The 7,221-nt window shown below is 44.0% G+C and overlaps 2 long non-coding RNA genes across 2 annotated transcripts in view; one reads left to right on the forward strand and one right to left on the reverse strand.

Moving 5' to 3' along the window:
• LOC109318164 overlaps window positions 1–2,721 on the reverse strand; it is a 4,388-nt gene extending 1,667 nt beyond the window's left edge. The window contains exon 1 of the long non-coding RNA XR_002103195.1: window positions 2,467–2,721. This is a non-coding gene — a long non-coding RNA (uncharacterized LOC109318164). The remainder of the gene's footprint in view (window positions 1–2,466) is intronic.
• A 2,340-nt stretch (window positions 2,722–5,061) lies between these two features.
• LOC109318165 overlaps window positions 5,062–7,221 on the forward strand; it is an 11,275-nt gene continuing 9,115 nt past the window's right edge. The window contains exon 1 of the long non-coding RNA XR_002103196.1: window positions 5,062–5,601. This is a non-coding gene — a long non-coding RNA (uncharacterized LOC109318165). The remainder of the gene's footprint in view (window positions 5,602–7,221) is intronic.

Here is a 7,221-nt window from a genome sequence, read left to right on the forward strand (position 1 = left end):
TGTATTAATGTTCTATTTTTAAAAATTAATTAAATGAAACCTCAAGCTTGTCGATTAGTCAGTGTGGTGTGGTGCACATCTTGTGCTGACAGACTCTCTGTAAGTGATTGATTTGGAAGAAAGATTGAGTTATACTTTCTCAAAATTAAAGTGCCAACATTCAGGGCACACAATACTAGAACAAGGTGTAGGCAACATTCTGCCCTGGAAGGAGGAAGAACTAAAACAGTGCTTCTTAGCTAAGGTGCTGCAAGACTTTTAAGAGTGCAGCAGGTTGCTGCTCAATATTTGCACTGTGCAAATCATCTCACTTTAGTTGGTATCTATTTTGGGACAATGTGGTTCCTAAACAGCTGTTTTGAACAATAGGATCTTTCCCAACTAGAGTGGAGCTGAGAGCTGTTTTAGTTTCCAGCTTGGTTTGTTCGTGGACTGCAAAGAAAGTCAAGGCTGAGAAACCAACCTTGCATGGGCGGAGATTGCTTCTAGTGCCTTGGAAATGTTATTTGCCAGAAGACATATTCCCAGTCTTCCGGAGTTGTGAAAGTGGTATCCCTGCTCCTGCCATCCAACCTGCTTTTAAGATTCAGCCAGAAATCTCAGGACCTGGCAATAACTCATTCCTGAAAGGCACAGTGCATTCAGGCTGACTTTCAAGTGACCTTGCAGTGCTGAAAGCACTGGAAATGTCTGGAACACATTTCTATGTAGTAACAAATGATTTACAGCTTGCATTTATTCTAGGTACAGTTGCAGTCTGATGAGAACTGTGCTGCCACAAGAACTAAGAAGCATTAATGGTGTACAAAAACTCAAACTGATGTCTGAGACCTTTTTTTAAATATTTTGCTTAGGCCTTGCTCTGGCAAAGCTTCTGTTGACTTCAACTGAGACTCCTGAGTCAAGAATGAAGAACTGAGTATAAATTAAGTTTGGCTTGCCAGGCTTGACATTCTTTGTCTTGAATTTATCCTGCATACTTGGGAAAGCAGGAGTACAGCAGCCCAAAGATTCCTTTCTTGTAGCAAATACTTGTGCCAATAAGGAAGGTCACACTTCAGAGGCTTAACTAGAATCAAAGTCTGTTTGGAAAGGATCTGTTCATAACTCAAACTAAATTGACAAGCCTTTTAAGTAAAGGTAACAGCAATATAGCCAGTTACGAAAGGCCCTAATTCACTCTACCTTGGGCTCAGGGCTAGAACTTGCTGTAGAATTGCAGTATGACCCCCTTACTCTGCCATACTCCAGATGAGACCCTGTCTTCACTCTATACTCATTTAAAAACAAAAATAAAATCTTTATTGTGATTGGCACATTGCGATAGAAGTGACTTTGTTCCTCTGAGCATGGTGCTGCAGGCAGAGTAAATTGAGCTGTAGATGACTGATCCTGTTTCCTGGTACACGTAACAGATAGCAGTGACAATGGAGACTGCCTTCACTAGTGTTACAGGTTAGTCTTAACGCAGTAAATGCCAAGAATCTCTTCAGCAGTATGAAAAGTAGATTTTGTTTCTGGTCATGCATTTGCATATTTGCATCGTAATCCTGCAGCAAGCTTCAAGGAGGCACCTATGCAGAGCCCCTGCAGGCTTCAGTGTCACATACAGAATTCACTGTAGCATCAGGGGTTTTTATTTGGGGTCTCCGTGACCTTGACTGTGCAAAGCGATTCACAGAGTGGGCAGCTACCTCTATGGGAAGGAGTGTTTACTCTCAAAATCAGGCACTCTGTTCTTAATCTGTAATTCACAGATATGAGAGAAACCCAAGTCACGCAGTTCAGATCCAGGTTTCTTTCTCCCCAGTGTGATGTGGATTTGGAATCGGATTTGGTTTGGCTTATTTTAGATCCAGCCCAGCTTTAAGGTTCACCTCCAACTTCAATGGTAATGGGCCAGGGCCAGGAAAAAAAGAGGGCCTTTTCTGTCGTTTTACTTTGAACAGAAAAAAGAAAAACACATGAAAAAAAATTTTCTGGAGTCAAATCGGCCAACCTCTGTCAAATAGCAGTGCACCCCTCTTGATGTTGGTGGAATCACTGAAAGCTGGAACTATTGAGGAAAACATTTGCAGTTTTTAAGCAACTTGTTTCTTTTTTTAAATTCAACTTACATATTTTGTTTTTTCTTTATAGTTTCACTCCCAAATGAGGAGTGCATTTGATTTCAGGTAACTGAAAAACAGAAGGAGTCGGGGCTTCCCAGCCCAGGAAACACTTCCTTGAATTTCTGTTTCTTACGTGTCAGCTTTTAAACTTTGTCCTACAATATTTCATTTTTTGTTTCCATCAATACCGCTATTTTTTTGCTGCCACCCACAGAGTGTGCCTGCCCTTTTGACAGGAATATGACCCAGGAATGTCCCCAGCTACACTTCTAACTGGTGTCTAAGCTTAAAACTATAAACTGCCTGATTGACAAGCACAGGTCACCACTCTTCCCGAAAACAAAAGGTTACTTACAGCTGGAGTGAGTATTTCCTCTGGTGGGTGAGACTTATAGGTCCCTCTGGGAACAATCTGATTCCTCGTTGTTGCACGGAGCAACCTGAAGGCACGCTGAAACCCCAACATGGTCAGTCCTCCTCCTCTGCTCCCTTCCAAACCCAGGCTCTGCACCCTCTGCAGGGAGTGGCTCTAGTTCCAGACTCAGAGCTGTGAGGTTGCAGCTGTTTGTGTCAAAAGCTCCTCCTACAATGGCGGTTGAAGGTCTGAAAGTTTTTTGCTCTGGTGTCAGATGTCAGAGCAATAAACAAGTTCAGTGCCTTATGCCTGCTGAATTAATTTAGCACTACTTGGCTCTGATTGGCTGGGGAAATTGCTTGGTTACAACCCGTGATCAGAGCAAAGGGCTACTTATGGTTTCCTAAACTCAGTGCACAGGGGCTTGTGGTTGAAAGCATCTAGAGTTGCTTCCTTCTGGATTTTCCTGTGTCAGTCAGTTGTGCAACACTGTTAGGCTCAAGTAAACTGCTGCTTGTAAAAGTTCATGCATCTCTGGTTCACTTAGTCTATAAAGTGCAAATCTGCTGTCCCCTTTCAGCTGTAAGGCAGGGTAAAGGCCATGAGAAGGAACTGATTCAAGTACAGCGGAGCAGACCTTTTAAAGGTAACCACATAAAGAGCAGAGAGCTATTTTATCTCTACAGAAATAGGGTAAACCTTTTATATGAGTGTTAGATAACTAACTGGGGTTTCAGAGGGAAGGGAATATAGTTGAATGATTAAAATGGGGAGAATAGAACTCAAGGCATTTGATTTCTATTACTTCCTTCCATGGGTGCTTTATGTGACTGGATCACTTAAACTTTCTGAGACAGTTTCCCTCTTTGTGAAAGGGGGATAAAAATGCCTGTTTTGAAATGATGTTGCAGAGCTTATCCAAAATCCATTCTGTATCTTGAAATTCTCATACGAAAGATGCTGGAGAAGAGCCAGATATTAGTATAGGCTTCTGATGGGAAGAACTGATAGAAATGTGACTTGATCAAACAGGCCCATGGGTGGAATGGTTGGTGTGGACGACGTGAGGCACAGCCTTTTTTGGTGTAAATTACTCTGCTCCAAGGTAAAGCTACTCGAGTGTAAATTACACTGGATTTGCATACCTATTTCAAATCGCAGAGTAGTCCTTTCCGCAATGCAGACTGGCTCCCCCATCTCCTAGGACATCTTTACATGTGTCCTGGGGATGGGGGTGGGGGAGTGCTTTAATCAGAGTGGATTCGAGAGCTGCTCTAATTAAAGCACCTGCAGCATCTTGTGTATTCAGCATCCCATGCTTCAAAATGGCAGCAAGGGCACTTCAACTAAAGCTCGCTTGACGAGCTTTAGTTAAAGCACCCCCACTGACATTTTGAAGCACGGGAGCGCTGAATACATGAGGCAAAGGCTGCTGGAGTATGCCAATTAGCATGTTTCAGCAGACTTGATTAATAGAGTTGGCTCCAACGGGCTGTATTTACAGGCACCCCTAGTGGTTAGGCGCACCAACTTTGGGCAGTCAGTGGGAGAGTTGATAGGCTGTTAGGCCCTTACTATGGAGTAAAATCTGGGGTGGATTAATCTGTAGCAATTGTGTCACTTGTCCCTACAGGCAGCAGGGCGTGCAGACAAACCCCTGTGGAACAATCACATCACACGGGGATGCGTCTGAAACATTACTGCTGTGAGCATTTCAGTGGGTACAAGCTGATCAAGCACTTGTTTGAGTCTGTGCATTTGGGATGGGAGAGTGGATCCAGGGGAATCGGTGTCCCCCTGCAGCACCTCTTTAGAGCTTAATGAATCCATTCTTCTCCCCTTGCTGGTGCTACTAGGCACCATAGAGCAGGAGCAGTTGAAGCTGCCAGTCAGGGAGTGGCTAATCCTCTCTTCCTTTTATGGCACGACCGGAAGATAGTCATGTTGCAGCTTCACAGAGTGACACAATGATCTCTGAGATGGTACTATGCTACAGTGTGCACTGTAGTGATGCATAAAGCGGTTCGTTTCTCTGGAGGCCTGCAAAAATCACAGACACACATACATTAAACGGCACAAAGGTGGCATTTGTTTGCAAACAAAGGTCAGAGCAGAGTCAGGTACTCAGATTACTCTGACCCCGTATTGGTATTCGCAAGCGAAATTTATCTTCTGTCTCCTGGGCACGTGTGCAGAAACAGGAACTCTTACAGCTCACTTCCGTTTCATACAAGCATACATGTAAGTTACATTACTACATACATCGCATGTATAGTATAATTAACTACTTAAGTATGCAGGGCGGAGAAGTAAATATGCATCAGCTAATTAAGCATGCTCAGAAACTACAACAGGTAACCAAAAGTTTACTTCCCCCCCGCCCCTTTCAAGGACACAGATAATTGAATTTTGGCTCCTGCAATCCACATGAGAAAGACTTAAGGCAGGTGAGGGGGAGAAACTGCAATTAGCATAAGGAAGGCTGTAGCAAGGCTGGGAAAGAAAAAGTCCTTGGCAGTATTTCTTTCTTATCAGGTGCAAGATGCAAGCTGCGCATTTCTAACAATATTCTATTTCTAACAGTAGCAAGCAACAGCTGCTGGGCTCCGGTTTAGTTTCCATTCATGTGGCCAGTGAAGAAGGCTTAGATTTCTGCCAAACCCCAGTTGCAACGACCAGCTCCAAGTATGGCCAGGGCTTTGGAAACTGGAACCCCCTTCCTTTTCTTCATGCCGTGCTGCAGGCCAGCACTCCTTGTTGCAGCTTTCTGCGCTGGTGCCAAGGGAGCTGCAGCTCCACCCTTCCTCTCATTCCAGGGCTGAATGTCCCTCCCCCCTGCCCTGACCTTGCCAGTCACGCTCTCTCTTTGTACAGAGGCAGGCTCTTTCAGAACTGGAGTTGAATAAGCAATGACTAGTCAGAAATCCAAAGTCCAGGGCTGCCCTGCATGCTCCTGCTAGCTTACTCTGGATTTCCTGTCCCTTTTGCTGTCTCATTTTTAAATAGGGAGCTTTGCCATGTTGCAAGTACTAGCCTGGCAGTTTGGGAGAAGGCTGATCCTTGCAGAAGTGGCAGAGGGCTGAGACCATGGCAGTCTAAGTGTCTCTCCAAACTGCTCTGCTAATGTGCCTTGAGGTGAGCTGTCTGGACCGTGTGCTGGGCTGAGGGGATCATCCTGTTTTTGGCCCTGCTGAATCCTCCAGAGACTGCCAAGTGGGGGCTGGGGGACAATGAGGGCAAGCTGTGCTAGGTAATGGTGGACATCTGTCCACTAGGAACCAAATTGAGGTCATTTACTTATTCCTTTTGTCCAAGACAATAGTGGATGGCACCTACTGTTGGCCATCAGTGATGCGGGTTCATTTGGGTCAGTAGCCTAAAGCAGTGATTCTCGGCCAGGGTGTTGCACAAGGTAAACCCAGAGATTTCAAAAAGGAATCCATAGTGTCAAAAATATTCTGATTTGTGAGCTTTATGAGCTCTTTGTAACAGAAGAATTGCTCTATTTTTTTATTTTTATTTTTTGTAGTAAAAAGAGAGGGAAAACTAAGGGCTGGCATTTTATGAGGGGTGCCTCGACTCTAAAAAGGTTGAGAACCACTAGCCTGGAGGTTTCCCTCGGTTTTCCTGAATGCTCACAGTAAGCTGGAGCAGGATAACCCCTGCTTATAGCAATGGTTGCTGGGAGCGATTCTATATGCTCATTTCCTGCATTTATATTTTGGGAATCTTGCATGTCGCACTCTTGAAAAATGTGTAAGCAGGCCATTGCCAACTGCCAGTAACATAACTGAGGGGGGGACAACTGAGGCAGCAGCCCCAGGAGCCGTCTTTGTTGCAGGGGGAAGGGCAAGCAATGCAAAAGCAGCCATTGCTGCGGTGGTGGCACAGTTCACATGGAAAGAGCTGGCACAACCCTGGGCACTAAGAGGCTGCCTTGGGCACAGAGCTGTGCTGCTAGGCCTCTGTCACCTGCCTAGGGTCCAGTGACCTCCCTTGGAAACCCCTCACCAGTGGGATTTCAGGCAGGACCTGAGCTTCAATTTCTGATCTTTGCTCAGCCTGTTTAACCAGGCAGCAGTAGAGAAGCCAAAGCCAACTTCAGCCTGCTCCAACTTGCCTGCAGTCTTTATTAGGATCTAGTATTTTTTATCAAAGTGCAGTTCTGGTGATTTTTTTGTGAAAACAATTTGAATTTGACAAGCTTTTCAATTTTTTAATGAGAAATGCTCAATCCAATATTAAAAAGCTGCCATTTAATTTCATAGGGCTGTTCTTAAAAAAAAAAAAAAAAAAAAAAAAAAAAAAATTGTTTGAAAACCAAAGCCCAGGCAACTTTCAATTTGAAATGAGATGAAAGCATTCACTTACAATATTTATTTGAAAGATCAAAATGTTTTGTTGGATTCTTAATGAAATTGTTTTGTTTAATAGTTTTTCACTCAAAACAGGACTTTTTGATCAAATACGTAAATAGTTTGATGTAAGCTTTTAGGCTATTGTTTTGTTGAAACAGAAGTTGTTTGGTTCCCTCTGTAGGTGAAGTGGGAGAATAGAGAGTTTGTTTGTATCTGCAAATAGGTCTAATTTGCTGAGAGCCCAGGAGTCCCATACAGGAACTCTTGGAGCCCTTTTAAAAAGGGAATGTATCACAAATATAAATCATAGATGAACATGAGCCTGCAATGCAATGCTGCGGCTAGTAAAGCGACCAAAATGCTGGCGTGCATCCATAGATGCTTCTCGAGCAAATCC

The sequence above is a fragment of the Crocodylus porosus genome, unplaced genomic scaffold (genome assembly GCF_001723895.1).
Source record: "Crocodylus porosus isolate Cpor-Errol unplaced genomic scaffold, CroPor_comp1, whole genome shotgun sequence".
In the NCBI taxonomy this organism is placed as follows: domain Eukaryota; kingdom Metazoa; phylum Chordata; order Crocodylia; family Crocodylidae; genus Crocodylus; species Crocodylus porosus.